This window comes from Pseudochaenichthys georgianus, chromosome 4 (assembly GCF_902827115.2).
Source record: "Pseudochaenichthys georgianus chromosome 4, fPseGeo1.2, whole genome shotgun sequence".
Taxonomy (NCBI): Eukaryota; Metazoa; Chordata; class Actinopteri; order Perciformes; family Channichthyidae; genus Pseudochaenichthys; species Pseudochaenichthys georgianus.
In genome coordinates, this window is record NC_047506.1 from 19,062,884 (window position 1) to 19,084,747 (window position 21,864).

A 21,864-nucleotide genomic window follows, 5' to 3' on the forward strand; every position below is an offset into this window, starting at 1 on the left:
ATATGATCACAACAAATCATTTAAACTTGTTTATTATTATGTTACCTAGTTAGCATTCTTTCTTTTTATTTATGCATATTTGACTAATCACTCCCCTTTTAAACTTTTTACTGTCCTATAGTACACATTGGAATGATTTCTTACTTTATTTTGTACAACTTTATTAAATAGATAAAGGTGTGCTCTCTCTCTTGCTCTCTCGCTCTCTCGCTCCACATTGCTTTTCTTCCCGACTGCAACGCTGTTGTGTGTGTCTGTGAGAGCGTTTCACACGTGTGTATGAGAGATTTTTACCAGTGGCGAGCCTGTCTCTGAGGGCCTAAGATATTCTACAAAATAATATTTAAAAACATTAAAACAAATTATATTTTTCTTTATATATTTTTTTAAAATATGTTTTTAGTAATATTTGTCAATAGTTTTACCAAAAATAACTTGATTAAATTGTATTTAAAATAACATTTCCAAAGAAATAAATCCTTTGAATCTGCCTATTCAGTTTCTGTTTGAATGTGAAGGGTTAAATGAAAGAAGCTCCTCTCTGCGAGTCTGTGAAGACAGGAGCTGATTGGACGTCCAGCTATGAATTCACAGAGGGTCAGCTATAGTAACTGAACGAGAGTAATGTCAAATGACAGTACAATTGACCAATCATATCTTCCCTCTAAATGGGTGGGCTTTATTATCGCGGACTTTATGACAAGTTCCGCCCGCTGTGAAACGTTTCTTGTTTCCATAGCAACAACAACTGTCAACAGCGTAAACTTGCCTTCAAAATAAAAGCATGCCAAATTACACTTAAGACATACAACTGCAACGAAAGTAACAAACACAATGCAATATCCTTTTCAATTTCAAAGAACACAAATTGGGTTATGTACAGGTGTTGTTTTGTGTGGTAGAGGGTCGCTTTTCATTGATACGTTTTGCACCCCGGGCGGGCTGTTGTTTTGATATTCCATCAGTGTATAAATAATAAATAAATGTGATTTTTGAACAATATTTGAGAGAAATGGTTATTTTGTGTATATAGAAAATGTTTTAGATCTTTGAGTTCATCTCATAAAAAATGGGAGCAAAAACAAAAGTGTTGCGTTTATATTTTTGTTCAGTGTAATAACAACTCAGACAGACTGTAGGCTATGTTTCATTAACAGACTGCATGAAAGTATAAACGGGTCTCAAATCGACTCGACATCATATTAATGACGATATATGATACAAATATAAGACTGACAACAAGAACAAGCCACAGAAGTCGCACACAATCACATTACACCACAATTTATCCTCATGTGTCTTTTTGTAGTCCTCGCTGTACGCGTCCGGATATCGTCATCGCAACCACACACTGGGGTCACTGAATGTGCATAAAAGTGTTCCTTTGGAGCCAAATACCAAAAGATGAATGTAAACGACAGAAGAAGTGATCAAAATGTGTATTTCCTTGTTATTCGACAAAGGCCACGCCCCTGTCTAAAATAATAGAATGACGCCAGTTGTCATGACTCAAGTTATACTGTAACAGCGGCAGCAAGACTGGTGAGCAATGTGTCGCAACTTTTTTTCACGCTCCGCTGGCTAACAGTTCTACCCGTTCCAAGGCAATAACTGACGCCATCGCCTTCTTTATCTGTCCATCCCTGCAACAAGTGTACCCTCTGAACGAGTGTTGATCAACTAATATTCCTGAAGAAAGACCTGCAAGCTAGACATGAGTTAAATCACTCAGTGAGGTGTTATGTCAGTGAGAGTGGTTTTTATTTTACAGCAGCCTGTGACTGCCAATAATAGTTGAAATGTCTTGCTTACAATTGTAATCTGTGCTGTTACCATTCTTGGGCCAGGACTCTCTTGAAAAATTGATTTTTAATCTCAATGAGACCTATCCTGGTTAAATAAAGGTAAAATTAAAAAAATTAAAAAAGCAATTATTAAGACCTATTTGAGAAAGGTTATTTGTATTCTTTATTATGTTCATAATAGAAACCGCTGCTTTCTGCTCACTGGTGAGTTAGCTTACTGAATGAGTGTTATGTACATCAGTCTGGCAGTTCTATGGCCATTGCTGGTAATTGTTTTGTGCACATTGTTAATGCTGGTCAATAAGGAATAAAACAAAATCCTCTGTCGTACCATATTGAATTGTATCATTATTTTGCATTGTGTTGAATCGCATTGTATCGCCCCCAATCGGATAATATTGAATCGAACTGTATGGCAACAGAGCTGTGTCATGTCGTATCGTATCGCATCGCATCGCCCGGTGCTTCAAATGTATCGTCAATGTATTGTATCGTTGGGCAACAAATCGAGATGCGCATCGCATCGGCCTCAGTGAGAACTGTTTCTGAGCGAGCCTAAGGTCCTGAAAGATACCACTGTCTTACAACAGTTTTGCACTCAGTGGTTTGTTATCACAGTCTCGTAGAGGTAAGTGAGCTGAGGGGTATTCAATTGTGTTACAATTTGCAATTTTCAATAGCTTTGCTATAAGGCACCAAATTCTGCAAACTATCCCTTTAAATGGTTTTATAGCAAAATGCCAAAATATAAATATCCCGTCATTTGATTGAACTTATTTGATGACAGTATTTGCAGCTTTTCTCTGCAATATGTAGTTGTAAAGTGCATAATTTGCAAGAGAGTTTTGGACAATGTGACTACAAATTATAAATATTTGAATAGAAAAAAAATATCAGAAGATTTATCCCTAATGAAATTAAGTTTTTGCCCTAATCTTATGACCCCTTAACTTGTTTTTCTTAATCAAAACAAGGTCATAACAATTTCTTTATTACCTCTTCCTGTTTGGACACAGGCCTCAAGGACTCTCCTTGAGGCCTGTAGTAAAGAAAACGTGTTTTTCTGCCAGCAGCTCTGGACTTTGATCCTTGCTCAGACAACGAGACGGACAGGTATCCTCCTATCTCCATCCTGTCAGTACCATTCTCCGCTCAGAGTGAAATTACTTTTTCTTCTAATAAAGAGCTACACTGTTTTTCCTCTGGGGTTGCTCAGTGTGTACAAAGGTTTCAGCAAAGTTTCCATGACAGAGGTTAAGGGTCAAAGACACACAAATGAAGGTGTACAATGTCACCTATGACAATACTGTAAACAGAGAGCCATGCATCCTGTTCTTTACAAAGACAAATCGGTGGGATCGACAATTGGTTGTCTTGGTTTACTCAAAAAGATTGGTGTCCTTTCTACTGTGTTTTGTAAAAAATATCATAACTCAAATGCCAGAGATTAAAATAGTATATCAGCAAGCAATGGTGACATGTGTTGCATTAATATAATATGACATGAATTGCTGTTGATGGAAGAAAACACATGTTATTAAAAATGGTAATGCTAAGACTGTTCCAGTGAAGGTAAGATACGGTAGCTGCTTTTGCTCAGTTTTGAAATATACATACTGCCATTATTATGATTACAGACAAACAATATATCACTTTAAATCCCCAAGAGCTGATGATTTTATTTGAATACATAGTTGTTTGTTTTGTAGTTATTGTTGTGATTGTAGTGTTTGACACAAGTTGTTGTTGGTGTAAACTTTAAAGTGTTAATATGATGTAAGGTGTGTGCACTAATTTACCTTAATTATTGTAATATCGATTACAGAGTATGGATGGGAGGAAGATTTCTGCCATTGCTAATGGAGATCTAAATCAACAATAAGCTTGTTTATAATTCCAAAAATATATTTAAAGCTGCAGTAAACAATATGTTTGTACTTACAATGGATTATAATGGATCAAATAGCTTATTGCAAATAAAAAAAAACATATAATGTGTTCGCACATAGAGAGTTATTGCTAAATTCTGAGGAATCTCTCACCTTACCGGTTGTTTTGTTTTGTTTTACAGCCAGCAACTCCCTTTTCTGGTTCACTCGTCTAGACTATAGACTCTACTATCTATCTATAGACTCTCTCACTATAGACTATATATATTCTCTCATCGAGAGCAGCAGTTTCTGGTATATTTCTGTGATAAACCAACTGATTGCTACATCTGCTTTATGAAATTGTTTAAATGTATTAGTTGGTAGAGAGGGACGACTCTGTCTTTTTCATTTTTTATTAGCAGTCTCTCTTTTACCATAATCACTGTTTAAGGTGTTTTCAGGTTGTTCTGCTGCCCTCTAGTGGCAAAGGTAAAAATAGGTGGCTTTATTAATGTCCTTTGTGCTTCAGTTTAAGCAAAACAAATTAGCATTAATGTACTGACTATATAGTCTCCAATGATAAATACAATTATAAAATGCTGCCAGATTTAAACATATTTTGTTGAGTTAGCACAGAGCTACCAGATTATTTCCTTGCTTTGTCAGTCAACAGCCCCAACTCTTCTGATGAGATCAGCACCCTTGTTTAATATTGATTGCCAGCAAAGTTTACAATGTTATATGAGGAGATTATTCAGGGTGTAGCTGTCGTTTTATGTCTGATCAGTGGTGATGTTGAAGAACAATAACCCTCTGCAGGCTAAACACACAGAAACTGTATGAAAAAATATTCGAATATTTAAAGTTTTAGATTAAATGAAAGAAGCACTAGAAGTGATAACAAGGAAGATATAAAAAGGAAGTGAAACTAAGGGACATTTTGTTGTTTGTTGCTTCACTGAATTCATAATTAAAGTTAAATGAAATCCATCTAATACATACAAAATAATGTCCCATGCTCACTTATTTTTTGCCTTTTGAAAGTTATTAAACAATTGCAGTCAGGTGGGATTGAGCTGAAGGCAGTCAAATTAGTTATGGGAGGATGAGGGTGTGTTCATGTATTTTGGGTCTAATCTAATCCACTGTGAGGGACTCTCTGAATCAGCGATCAGGCCGACATGCAGGAAAGAGAAGCCATCAAATATCTCAATGCTTTCAGCCATGTGCAGCATCCTCCATCTGTACGGTCCATCAGGAAACTCTTGCATATTGCTGCACCTTCGTCAGGGCAAACAGGCATAATGGTAGCAAGGCAAGGCACGTTTATTTATAAAACACACACTTTCATATTTCAACAAGGCAATTGAAACTGCTTTACAAAAACATTAAAATCATTACAATATAGTGAAAAAGACACACAATAGGAAAGGACATTTTAATACATTTACTAAACTAGGCAAATAAAAAAAAACAAGCTGAAATGGAACAAGGCATTTACGAAGTGCAAGAATAGTTACAGTGCTGTGTAAGATATAAATAGTTATTTGATTTAATAAAGGCAGTAGCAAACAGAAGAGTTTTGCAGTGATAGCAAACAGTTACTCATTTACAGCAGAAAGGGCAACATTAGCATTCATTGACATTTAGGTATGAGGAAGTTTTGTATGTTTCTGGCCAACATATTCTCTTCTTTTAGCTCTGTTTTTATAAAAGATAGCAAGTGAATCAGATTTATTTTGTTGTCAGACTATTGTTTACAATGTCAAAAATGTACTTTGAACCCCTTATAAACTATCACTCAAAACTAAAATAAGATATAGTAGACACACAATAAATCCTTTAAATATAAAGACATGTTATTACAATTTCTATTGAATAAGCTGGAAGATGTGGACTGATCATCAGTCTCCTTTAATGCCTTTATAAATAAAAAGAAACAGCCTAAGCCGGAGGCAGTGGAAACAAACACAAATTAAAAACCTCTCTGTTTCTCTGACAGTTTATGTTGTTTCCTAGAGCAACAGATACAAACCAGATGTTCCACAGTATAACTTTTAGCAGCAGTCATACAGTCATTTCTTAGGTGTTTTTTAAAGATCAGATTTTCATTTATAACTCTAATGATGTTTTGAACATAATAACAATGAACAAAACTCAGTGATGAAAGACTCATTTTATATTTTACTCAAATAAAAGTAGCAATACTGTTCTGTAAAGATAGTCTGTTACCAGTGAAAGTCCTGAATTTAACATAGTAAAATTAGGTTATATAATGTCACAAAAAGTCATAACTATATTATTTCATTTTGTAACTAAAAAGTTAAGTAATTCTAAAGGCTATTTTGAAAAATATCATTAAAAAGCCATAGTATAAAAACTCATAATATAGAAAAGTATGAAAGTTACAGTATACACAGTCCTCAGTATAGTCATAGTCATGTCATAACAAGTCAGTAATAAAGTCATAGGAAAGTATGTTAAGAAAAGTCTTGGAATAGTATGGCATAAAAAGTCATAGTTTATGTAAAAATGTCTCAAGTGATAGTAGGCCTACTTTATGTCATAAGACATTTTTGTTATACATTTTTTGCAAATAATCATAGTGAATTATTATTACATTAAAATGACATAAGAGGCAATAAAAGACTTATGTAATGGTATGCCAGAATTATTTTAAATAAACAGTATAGAACAGGAATACAGCCTATAAGGAAAAAAAACGGTATCCAACACACTTTTCCTATTAAAGCACAATGTACTAATGAAATTATTTAAATAACATTGTAGTACAGCATTTTACCAACATTAGACATTGATGTGTTGAACACCGTCGTGTTGTGTGCTTTCAGGTACAACAACAGCGTCCTCAGCTGCTGGCTGCCAGGTAATGCAGTTCTGACGATTTATACAGCATGGCTCAGCCTTTTATTTCCATATTAACAAATATTTTATGATCCATATTATACTTGTGTTTTGTCTGTAACTGTGACTAACGAGCTCTAGCAAATTCAATAAAAAAAATCGGTTGACTTTGATATGAACTGAAGGGTATAAGCACAGTAGCATTGGATTTTTTTTAAATGTAGCAGCACAGGACTAAAACAGGATGACTTAAATAAAAAGTATCCGGATTATGCTGACAATGATTCTAGGGCAAATACTTTTATTATATGGGTAAATCAACATTTTACTAGCCGTGAATTATTGGACAAATTTGGCGCCGTTTGACTGAAATTACGAACTAGTCCCACCCCTCTGTCGTTACCAGACAGAGGCTCTGAATCTCCTTTCTCATTGGAGGACTCAGCTGTCTGTCAGTGATTTATCAGCGACAAATTTAAGCAAACTGCGTCAAAATTATATATACAGTCTATGGTCAAAATACAACCATGAGTTAGACAGGAAATATCATGCCTGCCTTCAAAATCAAATCACTGAAAAGCAACTGTATACATCCCTTAAGATAAAAACAAATAGGCGTAGTAGACTTTAAGCAATAGTGAGTGACTACAGTAAACACACTACAAGTAAACATCCTCGAAATAAACACAATACGGAAAATGCCGAGACCAAAAGTACTCATTGTGCAAAAAAGCCCATTTTAGAATAATTTACAAATGACTGGATTATACTTGTTGTTGATGCATTAATGCCTTCATTACTTTAATATTGGTTTTCATAATGGTGGAAATTATTTAAAAACATGTTCATATCGCAGACTAATTTTAACAAAATGGGAATGCCTCTTTTATCATAGTTTGTTTATTTTATTTCGATCTTATAATAATATGTAACTAACATTGCTTAAGACACAGGCTATAGTGCAGTAAAATGAATGCTGCTAATCAAGTAGCATACAACGAGAACACATAGCATAAAGTAGGCCTACATCTTGTTGTTTTTTGCTGGCGTCTTATTTTGAAAAACAAAACAGGAAACGCGTTCCACGTGTGAGATAGCTTGACATTAGTCAGAGGGGTAGGAGTTTTTTTTAATTTTCTTCTCCTCCCAAACTTTTCTTACCTTCTCGGAAAGTCATGAGAAGTCTCAGTGAGACTGGAGCCAGAAGGTAAGACACAGCCCGAGGGATCCATTAACTCACATGATGATGATACTTATTGATTAGCTGGTTATTGCATGACTGATCCAATCGTGAACGAAAGACAAAACGATTTAGCTGAGTGTTTTAGTTATTAGCTGCTTCAAAGAGGTACGATGAATTATTGATCACAACTAATGGTCTAATTGTCTATACAACCCATGTAGGACATACCTGAAACACTTTCTACATTTAGTTTTTTGCTGCTGTAAATCTGTATCCTTGATGTTCTAGTATTACTTTTAGTGTCATAGACGTGTGTATTTATATTCCTAGTGTGCTTTTTATAGTGTTTAAAACATCCATGAATCTTGCCAACATCCTTTAATTAACTGAATAGACAGTTATACTTTCTATCTTTAATATCTGTGAAATATTTAATTCGTCATGGGGTTTGGAAATCATATTTCCTCCAAATTGTTCACTCCTATTAAGAAAAGCTATTTTCTCTGCTCTGTTTGTTTTTAAGAATCATGCTTCCAAAGATCTTTTTCCCTACCTAAACTGTAACTTGACCTTCTTAAAAATAGAAAAATATAATTAGTAATTGTATTTATTGATGTTCTGAACAGATGTGGACAAAGTGAAATGCTCTTGTTGGTCATTAATCCCTGATCGTGTTCTTTAAAGCAGATTTAGACACGTGTATCTTTCTGTAATCTACCTGTGTTGCTCCACAAATCACTGCACATCTTTATAAAGTTTGCATTTTTGGCTTTCCTGTGACTTTTATTGGTTTGTGCCAAACATTTATCTCGTACTCTATCTTCATCTCCCTTTCTCGCATACATCACCTCTGTTTTTGATGCTTCATAAATAATAAATATGTTCACATCAATTAAGTTAATATAAACTTATGAAATAGTTTGTGTGTCTGCTTTTAGTCGTAGAGCATTAATGTCTCTCACATTCTGTTGTTGTGGTTGTTACATGGGATGGAAATCCCCCCCTCCACCTCCTGTATAGTCAGAAGTGTTGAACCTCCTCTACCCCTCCTCACTCTTAGCTGCTCTCTTGTCTGTTATTACACCGTTCATCATCTCGGCCACCTCACTTCTCCCCGAGCAGTTTTTAAAATGTGGTGTTGAATTTTCAGAGGTCGGTCACAGTGAAACAAACAGAAATCAGTGATTGACTATCATAAAAGCAACAATACTGATTAAAAAAAATGACCATAAAAGTAGCAGAAACATCTGTCTTGAATATGGTTACTCCTGTTTTGCAATGGGATTCTGGAAAATGTGGGAAATCAAAACTTTAAGTACAGACTTGGACACATTTAGGATGACAGATTCACAGGGTTTGACATGGTTAGAATATCTTATGCTGGCTTGATGGTTGTTTAGAGTCGTGTACAACTTTCCCTTAAACAAGTATGGCTATAATCAATATTTTAACGACAACAAGATATCAAATGACAATTGGAAAACAATAAGAAAGGGGTAACTCTCTCAGCTCATATAGCATTGTTTTAGACATTGTTTCAGGGAAATCGACTGTACTAAGTAGTAACTGTACTATTTTAAAGCACAAGTTTAAGAAAGCGTTTATGATGTTCGCTGATACTGGTTCGACTGCAAGTAATGCAGTTTGTTTCTTGTTTATGAGTGAGGTTAAATGATAGTTACCATAATGAAAAGAGGGTCATGTTTTGTTTGGTCTTGGTAATAATAATCATGTGGAGAATGTTGTACAAACTGATTGGATAAAAGGCCACAGAGAAACAATGAATGTTTATTTACTTTAGATAGGAATGTCAGGACGCGCTGGACTTTCTGTTGAACTTCCTCTCTAGCGTCTTATTGTTAAATGAAACAGAAATACAAGCTAGAAGTTGAATATGCCGTTAATGTGTCATTATAAGATGAAGGTTGATTTTTGTCATGTTTTTGAAATGCAACTAAGGCAAAGAAATCTGCCCAAATTGATAACGAAACAACCTTCTGTGCAAAATTGGGATGAGTAAGCTGGAAATTGTCCTTTGAATTAGTGTGTATCCCTTAACTTTCTGACGCCCTCTCAGGGGAAGTGTCTCTTTCTGCAACAGGACTCTGGGGTTTGGCTTACTGCTGTCGCCTCCAAAATAGATTCACTGTAAGTTTAGTTGGCAGTGTCAGGAGGTCACTCTGATACTCTTGATTTTCCTTTTCTGCTCATTTCTTTGGTTTTGTTTCATAGAGACTGTTTCTTATTCTTGTTTTCTTCCCCTATTTAGACCTAAGAACAGAAGAAGCACAGTTAATTAGATAACAACTTAATTAAATGTGGTTGTGTGCTCATACTCATGAGCTTGATAAGATGCATGCTGTTGTATTTTTAGCTCTATTTCGAGTGGTTTTAATTTTAGCAGACTGCAAGCTACTCTTTGGACTGCAGTGACATGACGAGCAAAGATAGAGCTGGACTCACCAGCGTTACATGGACAAACAAAAACAAAAATGACTTGTTCTTCTCTAGAAATCTGATGGTGTTACATTCCAAAAGAACCCCTGTGTTAGAATTGACTCGCTGTTACATGCACAAGGAAACTGTCTTTGTTTATATTTAAGGTCAATAACAATCTGTGTTGTCTTTGTTTTGGATTTCTTCTTTATAATTATCTTCTCCACTGTGAACGGCATCTCTTCACGAGGACAGACAGACTTCTGGTAGCATTTGCAGCCTTTGAGAATCTGTCAAATAAGATTTTTAAGTTGGCGGGCTCGCAACCTTACATCTTTTTCCTGTTTCCTCTTTGGTCTCTACAGACAAGCCAAGTTGTTCAACATGAATTTACTGACATCACCTCAATGGAAGTTTTGAAGTAGTTTATTCCTACGCCCATTGTGAAGTACCACTGAGTGCAGTTTTAGGAAGGCATTCAGACATTTGTTAGACGTTGTTGTTTTGAGATACATGTTAGACAATGAAACAGTTTGCGTAACATAAGCAATGTTTAAATGGCAAACCAATTGCCTCTCCAGCAGTGGCGGAAAGTACCCCAGTACATTTACTAAAGTAATCTATACTTTGAAGTAAGTGTACTTTACTGAGTGTTTTTATTTTATGCTACATTGATGCTTTGCTTTACTTAATAGACACTTTTTGTAATATAATTTAATATATATAAAATCATCTGTAAACTTTTGTTATATATTTAACTACCCACAATATATAAAGGATTTAAAAATAAAACAGTAAAATGCTGCTTACACATGAATTAATCAGTATTTATAAGCCAGTAATATAATGTAGAACCCCCACAGATTAATCTTTTGCATTTTTAGTATATTTTGCTTGCTAGCTGATATTACTTCTGTCTTTTTGTTCCCCATTAGCCTGACTGGTGTCATTGAAATGAATGATAGGGCTGCACTTTCCTCTAGAGAGTGAAAAGTCCTGTCAAAGGTCAGGCCATCTGTTTATTAGTTCAAAGCTGATCTAGTGATCAAAATCAGAACATTAATTCCAGGAGAGCTTAAACATATTAATGATCTGCTCTTTGAAAGTCTGTGTTTTGTTTACCTTTATTAAAGCTTAAGCTTCTCTTGTCTTCTCAGGCAACAATTCGTTTTAAGTGTTGGGGCTGTGTGAAACCTGATATCAGCAGGGTTTCATCTGAATTATCATGCACCCAGGCTTTGGAAAAGGAAATTACCACTTTCAACTTCATGCCAGATCCTATGATTGGAGTGGTTTTCCAAAATGTCCCTAAAGGAGAAGAAGCTCTTCAGTCCGTCTGCGAGAAGCAGCTGAGTTTTCTTCTTTTAGTTTACAGCTAGGAAAAAACAAACTTGTGTTCTGATTTTTGTAGCATATGTTAACAATGGCACAAGAGTTGGCAAGAAGTATTGAGTGATTACAATACATGACAAATACACACAGCAGAATTAGATAAATATCAACTACACACACATTTAATCATATTAAATAGTGTCCTGTTTGTTCTTTGTAGCTGATAAACTGTATTATACTTATAAGAGTTTCTTATACGGTTATTTTCAGTGTTAGTCTTGAGATTGTTGTGTCTGAAACTCAAGCAAACTCTACTGATGTTTTCTTTTGCAGATTGTGTTTGAATTGAATTGTTATCCCAAGACAAAGACATTGGACATTTTTCTGGATGATAGATTAATGGTTTCAAGAAATCTAACCTAATAATGTGGAATTCAGTTGTCTGATTATTTTCGTCATGAAGTCCTTCCTCCTGACATTTTGAATAAATTCAATCAGCTCTGATCTCTCTTTTTGACTTTAATATAATTCTATAAAGCTATCAGACTTGAACAGACTCTTTGAGTAAAATGAGACACTGGAAAACTTGATTATCTTATGGTCATGAAAAAAGAGTTTGATCATTTGAGAGCTAACTTGTGATGAGGAACATTTGGAAAATTAATAGGGTCATTTTAGAATCACAATAACTATATCTTAAACAGTGAGCGGTGACAGGCGGATACAGATGTAAATGTCCAGATGATTAACTACTGGGAATTCAAGATTCCTTTGTTTCATTTATCGATTGAAGATGAGGTTTTCTGAATAGATATTATCTGCTTTTTACCCGAGGCTCTGGATTTCTTATCCTATTATCATTCATATTTATTCTGAAAATTAAAGGGTTGTTTAAGGACAGTGCCACTGATATTTTTTAAGTAAATGTCAAAACCAGCAACTTTCCCACTTTCTTACCAAACTTCACCTACTTTAAAATTTTTTCACAAATATAAAGTTCAGGTTTTGAAATAAGCCAAACAATTTCTGAGAAAAAAAGCTGTAAACATATAGATATGAATAGTCATGACATGGCTAAAATGTAACGCCAACAAAGCATGGATAACGAGATGGGCTCCGTAATGCAAAAGGGGTCAGGGTTCATTTGAACACGTCATGATAACGTTAAAATGTAACTTTGTCCAGTAATAGTTTTTACTGAATTAAACTTGAACGCATCAGTAAGTAAATCGATGGTACCTCTGTTGAAGTTGGCTGTTGCTCTGTCCACCGACTGCTAACGGCTAACGGTAACTAGCTGTACTCATGCTGATTTCAACAGGGTTTTGTTGTTAAACATTGACCATCGTAAAGGGGAATAAGGGTTTTCGAAATGTTGATATTGACTTGGTTCCGAACTAACAGTTGTCATCCCATCCCTTATACAGAATATCACACAATTTGTCAATGAGCGTCTACCACTGTGGTCCAATCACATGCTCCGCCCTCTGCTATCACCACTGCCTGAGAAACGCTGAATAAAGAACGCACTAACGCAGGGCTAAAAATACCCACACTTACTCAAGAACTTAGGCAGAGCTTGGGAGACAGGCACTGATTAAACCGCTTGCGCACAAATAAGGATGGGAAAACACCGAACTAGCCAATCAATGCAGCTAGGGCAGCTCAATTAATCGTATTTTAATCGCGATTACGATTATGGCTTGCAACGATTACGAAAACAACGTAATCGAAATAAAACGATTATTTTTTTATTATTACTTTTTTTCTTTTTACATTTTGTTTTTGTTTTGGTTTTTCAGTTGAATTATACTTACAGTTCAGGGTAATCAACTGTTAAAAACATACTGTTCAAAAAAGATTTCTCCAATAAATGGATGTTTTCAAAGTCAATGAATAATCGCATTTAATAATCGCAATTACAATTATTGATACAAATAATCGAGATTATGATTTTTGCCATAATCGAGCAGCCCTAAATGCAGCTATAATTTGGTTCATATGATTAAATAGTTTACTCTACCAGACTGATTGACATGTTGTGATAGTTGACCCTAAAAGCCTTTTTGGCTGTAAAATGGTGAATGTGGCAGAATGGTTGACTTCTTATGCTTGAGAACCAAAAAGGTCAAACTCTCCCTCCGTCTGAACTGACCACTTCTCTCTGTCGAAGAATCAATCCTTGACTGCTTTTAGAAACACTTCCTCTAATGCCTGAAACCCTTTGAACCAATTTTTCTGACGAAACAATGAACGTTTTTGTGTGCAAGGGAGAGAAGTTTAGTTTGCGGTTGTACTAAAACTTTCTCTGGCGCCTGAGAAAGCTTCTGAGAGCGAGCCATTGAACTCCAGTTTCAAACTAGTTTTCCAGCACAGAGATCACCTCTGTTCACAGGCTCATACTGGAAGAAATGTTGTGTTTAGCACTGTGGAAAAGCACCTCTGCCATCTGAAGTCAAATAAAGAGGCTGTATAACACCTACATGTTCGGATCCCAATGCAGGATGAAAGCAAACTTTTGTATCCTATTTTTCTTTGGATCGTCCCACTTTTCCCCCAATAGTTTTTTATGTTCTGTAACTCTTTTTATCTCCTCTTTCTATGTATACTTTTCTATTGTGCAAGTATTTACCTACATTCTGAAAAACAAGGAGGTAAAAGAGTTGTGTAATGAATTGAATACATGATGTTGGAGTGTAAAAAAGTCAAATGTTATGTAAAGGCTCCTTTGTGATTTGGGTTGGATTAGTCCAGTGGTTCTCAAACTTTTTCTATCAGGCCCCCCCTTTGGAGAAAAAAAAAAAGTCTTGATTTGAGAGAAATAAGCAACCAGGTCTGAAACAAGCCCAAAAGAAGCAACACATACATGATGTTGTGTAATTTTAAACCAAAACTAAGTCCTCAGGATGACTTTAAGACGTGAACATGGTCATTTTTGTTTTGTAACATTAGATAAAATAATACAAATATTTTATAAAAAAAAAAAAAAAAAGTTTCCTGATCCCCGATTTTTTCCTCCCGATTCCGATCTTCATTCTGATCGGCTCCGATCCCCGATCACGTGATCGGATCGGGACATCTCTAACCAAAACGTTTGAGACCCACTGAGATAACACTGAGAGAGTCCTTTAGCTCACTGAGTCTCTCAGTCTGACAGGAGAGGACTCTCCTCCACTTTGTTGTTGAAAAAACTCCTTATATCCGTTAGCGTAGCTCGCTAGCACCAGAAGCTAACAACAACGATCTCCGGTACCGGTGCGCTCTCTCTCTCTCTCGCTCGCACATGCACACAAAATGGCTTGTTCCACACACACACAGAGCTGAGCTTTAATGAAACACAGAGACCCAGACGTATGTAGTACTGTATCATTATTTTCGGATCAATAATTTTTCAAAATATGATTTATTTAAAAAAAAACTAATTTTAATAACCATTTTTCCTCCTGGTCTCTCGCGCCCCACACTTTGAGAACCACTGGATTAGTCTGTAGATTATCTCAGACTCGGCCGCGTGGCATCATTATGTTCAATGAAGCTTTCTAATGCCTGGGAAACATCAGATTGCCTCTCAGGGGTAATTTGAGAAGCTAACTGAATCACTGCCTGATGGAAAACTGAATTAGAGCCCACAAACATGTATTTTTCACAGAAGCAGCTCCATGTTGAGAAAGGTGTGTTCACAGGAGCTTTGGAAGACATTTTAAAGACCTACATACACCCAGTGCCTTGTCATTACTCCAACACTCAATGAAAGAGATGCTGAGATGGTGTAATTTCCACCAGTATGGGAAACAACACAATATAATAGACATATCTTTCAGTTGTTTCTGGGCAGAAAGCTGCTGACATCTGGTCCTGTTGTGTAGTTAGAAGACTCAAACATCTGTTGGCTCCAGTTTGCTACTGATGTGAAAGAGACATACTGTATGGGTCTTAAACACAAATCTGTGGACCGGATATCTAGGTCAACATAGAGACTTTTGGAGATGCTTAAAGCTGGTTTATGTAAGTTATTTGCTTGGCTAGAAACACAAAAAGCTGAAGTGATTAATGGAACAGGAAATGTGCAGATAGAGAAAAACATTTGTATATGGAAAATTCAGTTAGGAAAAAAGTGTTTTCTAACGTATCTAAAAAGCAGCTTCAACAACAGTGCAGTTTACAGGCCTGCAGAGTTTGTGTCTCACCACAGAAGGGAAAACAAGGTGTTTTTCTTCCAAAAATGCAACGTGACATTAGAGCTGGAAACTGGCTAATTGGGAACAACTCGACATGTGAGCTCTGCTTTGTTTGAGGGAGGGGCAGTTAGCCAGCAGCCATTGGACGTCCCAGTCTCAGCTGACTGCATGCTGCTGCCGCTGCTGGGATACTAACTGTGTGCAGCTCTCTGAGCGGCAAACTGATGCTAAAACCTTTTTTTCGGAAATAAACATGAACAAGCTATTTCTTATAATGTATTAATGTCCAGTCCGGTTTGTTCTGTGGTGGTCTCTGTTTAAAGCTTTACTGGGTGAAGTTGCCAAGATATAATCTATCCCAAAATACTTTTACCATTGTAAATTCTTTCCGTCTTTTTCTTTCTTATTTGTGTGAAACTCCCACTGAGTGTTTCTTTTGTGAGCTGCAGTGAGGGACAGGAACACAAGGTGGGATTATTGAACTGAAATGACTGAAACGTTGGAAGATGCCCACTTGATTTATCAATACTCAAGTGTCCGATGTCGACTGAATGTTTTCGTTTAGAAAAAGGACAATGGATTTTCCCCAATCTTGGCCTTCTCTATGTCTTTGAATGTACATTAGTATGGGCATGCGAGTATTGTATAAATATAAGACTTTAAAAATATGAACTTACTTAATATACACATTGATAAACGTAAAATTGATGAGGCTTTAGGTGTGTTTAGAGCGCCGACTGATCCTGTTGTCATTGGCTACATTTGCTTCAAACGATGGACACTTTCCCTTATGTTGATTATGTGATGGATAAGACAACAAATTACAAAGACTGGGTCAATTCGAAGAGCTTCTCAGCATCTTCAGATCCACTGGGAAGCCAGACTCTGTTCATCTTAACAATCCCAGAGTGACGGACTTCCCCGGCCACTTTATTGAATCACTTTGTGACATTTTGAACCTGGACACAGTCGGCTAAAAGGCAGGGATTGTAGGGGAGGGGTCTGTTGTGGAGAAAACAAGGAGTCTTCACAAAACTTCTCGAAAACAGCGTCACCAATAAAAAGGCATAAAGCCTCATTGTGGGGGCTGAATGTGCCTGATTGTGTTTGCTGAGGAATCTGGAAGGAAGAGGGAGGGTGGCCAGGACGCATGTGATGTTTGAAGTCAACCTGATTGTGATAAAATATAAATAAATAGATTTATCTTTTTATCTGGGTATAGCAGGACACACAAAACATAAATGTGACTTCAGTGTTTAATAAACAGCGTTTTACACAGGATAACATCCCATTACTGTTGGCAGTTTACATGGGGGGCACCAAGGAAGGGCTAAGCTATCAAAGTGCTGCTCTACAATGGAAGATTTGATATATTTTACCATAAAAAACATCAAACAAACACACTTTCTAACATGACAAAGAACGTTTCTCTGCATGGGCGATTGTCAGTAGACCCCCTTCCTCTAATTGGCTCTTTCTCTTGTAATGATCCAACAACATGTTTAGTTTCAGTTTACATCAATGTCCGTTTTAAATGTCATCACTTTACCCTGTTGGACATCTGTGTAAAATGTCCTCCAGGTCTTATTTTTAGAATAATGGGAGGCGGATAACTCAAATTTGAGGCATACAAATTCAAAAATATGTCGCTAAATGTTTTTTGGTGGCTGTTGATATACCTAGACGTCCTGCGCAGTAAAGTCTGTTGGGAAACACTAATTTATGATGAAAAGATGGGAGACAGGAAGTAGCTCAGCTCTTTTTATATATAATGTTTATATAGAGAAGTGTCCGACTGTAACTGCGTGACACTTTAACACTTGAGTCCTCGTGCAAAAGTGATAGCACATTATCTAACCTCTGTGTGATGCATCATGTGCTGTTGGCCTTGGTGCTGTTGTTGGCAACAGTGTGTGAGTGTGTGTATGTGTGAGCGTGTCACACGGGCTCTATTTGTTCAGCTCTCAGTTTGAGCTTGTCCTCTCTCCGGTGATTTCCTGCTGCCTTCAGGAAGCAGCTTTCAGGACGGCCTGATGGGTTTCCTGGCAGGCCCCCCCCCCCCCCCCCCAGCTCCTACTGGGAGACAATAGGAGGTCTCCCACAGGGGCATGAAGGGGTTGTGTGTGTGTGTGTGTGTGTGTGTGTGTGTGTGTGTGTGTGTGTGTGTGTGTGTGTGTGTGTGTGTGTGTGTGTGTGTGTGTGTGTGTGTGTGTGTGTGTGTGTGTGTGTGTGTGTGTGTGTGTGTGTGTGTGTGTGTGTGTGTGTGTGTGTGTGTGTGTGTGTGTGTGTGTGTGTGTGTGTGTGTGTGTGTGTGTGTGTGTGTGTGTGTGTGTGTGTGTGTGTGTGTGTGTGTGTGTGTGTGTGTGTGTGTGTGTGTGTGTGTGTGTGGTGATGATGATGGGAATTTCTTGGGGGAGTAGTGGGCTTCCCTTCAGGAAACTGCAGATTTATATCCAAGCAGCAGAGAGGCCCTCGTGTGTATGTCTTGTGTTTGTGTGCTTGTATTTCTGTCTATTAGGCCTAAATGTCCTCACAAGGATAAAGGCATGATGATACAAATGTTCTTCTTGCCTCCACAAGACATTATGTTCTGGATTAGGAGCTTTAAAGTTTTGGTTACATGAGAAAGTGGAAGTTTGTTAACATGTTGAGATGCTGTTTCCTGTGTTCAGAGCTCTTTCTTCACTACAGATATAGCAGCTAAAGAACAATCTCACCGCAGTGAGCAGTTTTCAGTTCGGGTTTATAGTTCTTTCTTGAAATTGGAAATGGACAATTCTGACTGAAGGCACTTTAAGTAGAGGCTTTTCTGCTGTTGATTGTGTTGCAATACAACAGAGTACAACTGAAAAAAAAATACATTTTTAGAAGAGTCAAAATGTTGCAATTAGCTGAAAGTCTGAGATAGGGTTAAAGTCGTAAGACCAAAACACGGAGGGTACATCATAGGGTAGCCTCACCCAAAAGTATATCCTGCCTATCTCATCTATCTTATTCAATATGTGACCATATTCTATAAAACAAACATCATGCTGATTGGGAGAAGACTTGAAACCAGTGATTTAGACCTTAAAGTGCAAGTGAGATGTTTGGTATTTTCACATAGACTTCTAGGAAACCAGACTTGGTGTGAGATTAGAGTTAGGGAAAACACATACAAATGTTTTATAATCAGTCAAAGTCCACTTTAGTTGATGAATGGTTGGTTCGATTCAGAAAAAGACAATGGGTTTTACTCAAAATGAAATCAGTGTGTGGCATATGGAGTGGTTTTTGTGTGTGTACGAGTTTTGTTTCTCATGTAAAGCAGTCGGTTAGCAAAAACTGATGACTTTCCTTCTCAGGGAAAGGGCGTCAGGCGGTGGGGGTGAGGTCACTGTTTAAAAACATGGCCCCGAAGCCTCGACCCAGTACAACATTTCCTCTTCCACTGAAAGCAGCAGGACAGCTCCATGTTCTCTTCTCCATGAGTCGGCTCAACTCGTCACATGTTCCTACTGAACCTTTCAAGCAGTAACATCCTGAAGTAGTGTTTATTCCACTTCGTTTGAGAGAGCCCTGACAGAGATTTATTTTACAATTTTAGTTGTGACTGTTGCATTCAAAAGTGGATTGCAGTGTTGCATTCAAAGTAAAAACTGTCATGTAATTTGTAGCCATGGGAAAATACAGACGTCTAAAGCTTTCTGATGAGTCTAAAGGACAATTACCTTTTTCTGTTCACAGTCAAAAATGTTAGGCGTTTTTTTTACTCCCTAATATTTGTAGCTTTCAACATAAACTTCATAATCTCTGACTAAAGAATACTTGTGTGTGTGTGTGTGTGTGTGTGTGTGTGTGTGTGTGTGTGTGTGTGGCAAGTTTTCAATATTTTTTTGTTGCTTTGAGGACTTATGTACATGTACAGTTTTGTTAAATTGTTCTTGGCTTGTGCATGTGTCGTTATTAGAGTTGGGACTCAGATGTGTGTGTGTGTGTGTGTGTGTGTGTGTGTGTGTGTGTGTGTGTGTGTGTGTGTGTGTGTGTGTGTGTGTGTGTGTGTGTGGTGTGTGTGTGTGTGTGTGTGTGTGTGTGTGTGTGTGTGTGTGTGTGTGTGTGTGTGTGTGTGTGTGTGTGTGTGTGTGTGTGTGTGTGTGTGTGTGTGTGTGTGTGTGTGTGTGTGTGTGTGGTTGCATTTTGTGTGTGTATGTGTGTTTCAGCTGATCAGGACTGGGGGGTTGAAGAGAGAAGGAATTCAGCTTGAAGTCTGTAATTTGCTGTCTTTCATCAAATCGGAGAGAAAAACAGCAACACTTGAGATGTGTCTGTGTGTGTTGGTGTGTGTGTGTGAGAGAAAATAAGTGGGTGAGAGGAGAAATGAGTCATGTGAGGGTAGAGATGAAGAGAGTAAATAGGGGGGAAAGAAAGAGAGGAGAAAACAAATAAAAAACGTTTAATCGAAGGATAATGAAGAGGATAAAAAAAGAATAAACGTGTGGAGGGGGAAAGCCTCAACTGTCTGGGGTTAATTTTGTTTGTTTAACAGTCCAATTACCTTTAAACACACAGTTTCATGAATAATACTCTACAGAAAATGATCCACAGCCCTTGCTGCTGTCATTCCTCTGGTTTAAAAAACATGTTTGATACCCATAGACTGTATAAATGGTGAAACCATTTCATGACAAAATTGGTATATAAATATATGTATAAATGTGATTATTAGGGCTGAACGATTAATCGATTTTAAATCGAAATCGCGATTTGAAATGATGCGATTATTAAATCGCAAAGCCTGAGATTTTGTTTAACATTTTTTTTTTTTAAACTTTTTTTTTCTTTTTTTCTTGTGTGTCAGTTATCCACACCAATCAGTGTGCTCCACATGTACCAACCAATCAGAAGTGGCCCATGATAGAAGGGGATAAAACAGATAGATCCAATCACCTGCCAAGTATTTTTGAAAGTGCCTGCTCTTTCCAAATGGCTTCCAATGGAGCTTTCCTAGATGGTTTGGTGAAACAAACCATCTGACTCAGGTTAGTAATGCTCCATCACATGTTTTACATCTATTACAGGGTGAATCTTAAACTGAAGCTTGACTTTAAAGCAACCCAACGGAAGTTTCATGTAAGTTTAGTTCTTTCACTCGTAGCTCGGGCTGCGGGGGTGCTAGAGACGGGAGCATGTTGATGCGACCTTCCTAGCCGGAGATATGGCCGCATTTTACAATAAACTTCCGTTGGGTCACTTAAAAATAAATATCACAAACCGAATCGCAATATTTGTCAGAAAAATCGCAATTCGATTTTTTTTCCCAAAATCGTGCAGCCCTAGTGATTATGTGTGTTTTTTGTCATCGCAGCTTCTGCTTGCACGATACATTGTGAGAGACTGTTGTATATTATATGTTGCGGTAACGTTTCCTCATACTGTGCAGCCCTACTTTGAACCCAATTTATCCTAGAAAATAGGATACTTGATAATAAGCTCTGGCACTTGAATGGTGTTTGGGCCGTAACCCAGAGCTTCTGAAAACCTACATTTTTAAAGAACCTTTAAAAAAAAAATCCAGGTTCTGCTTTGTGTTTCCACAAAAATATTCTGGAGACGTCTGTTACAGTTTCTTAGGTTCCTGAAGTGGGAAAGGCATGGAGCTTAAACTGAGCTTCTCTTTCTGTCCTTCAGTGTCCATGTTGTGTTTTCTCTTGTTAGAGGAGAGATTATATTCAGAGTATTGAGTAGCTGGTTGATCTTGTGAGACCTTCATCAATGTTTTAAGGATGGCAACCGAACGGTTATTAATGAGGGATGCATACAAATATGAGTATGATTCTCCAGCATTTCTAAACGGATTTCATACTTTCTGACGTTGATACTTTCTTTAACTGCAGCATGTCTCAGTGAATCTCTCATCATCACATGTGCTTTGCATCCTTTGCCATGTTACATTTGGCATCATTTAAGATATAGATGTATAGTTCCTGCATATTTTCATATTGTGCAGAAAACATGCCGCTTAGTATGTTTCTGTCCGTCAATAATCATGATGATCATGACTCTTTCCCAGAAGTTCATATGCTCTTTGTTTTGTCTCTTTGAAAATGCTTTGTTTCATTACATTACATGTCACTTGTTAGACACTTTTATCCAAAGCGACTTACATACTCAATACTGTGGACAATCCCCACAGGAGCAATTTGGGGTGAAGTGTC

General features: G+C 37.1%; 1 protein-coding gene across 2 annotated transcripts in view; it reads left to right on the forward strand.

The window, feature by feature from the left end:
- The first annotated feature begins 7,662 nt into the window (after positions 1-7,662).
- Positions 7,663-21,864, forward strand: part of kank3 (KN motif and ankyrin repeat domains 3) — a 33,031-nt gene continuing 18,829 nt past the window's right edge. Inside the window, exon 1 of one of the 2 annotated variants that reach the window (XM_034080613.2) lies at positions 7,663-7,748. The gene's annotated coding sequence lies outside the window, so the exon portion shown is untranslated. Of the gene's footprint in view, positions 7,749-20,507; positions 20,689-21,864 lie in introns of those variants that run through there. The other variant, XM_071202906.1, reaches the window with a different exon arrangement.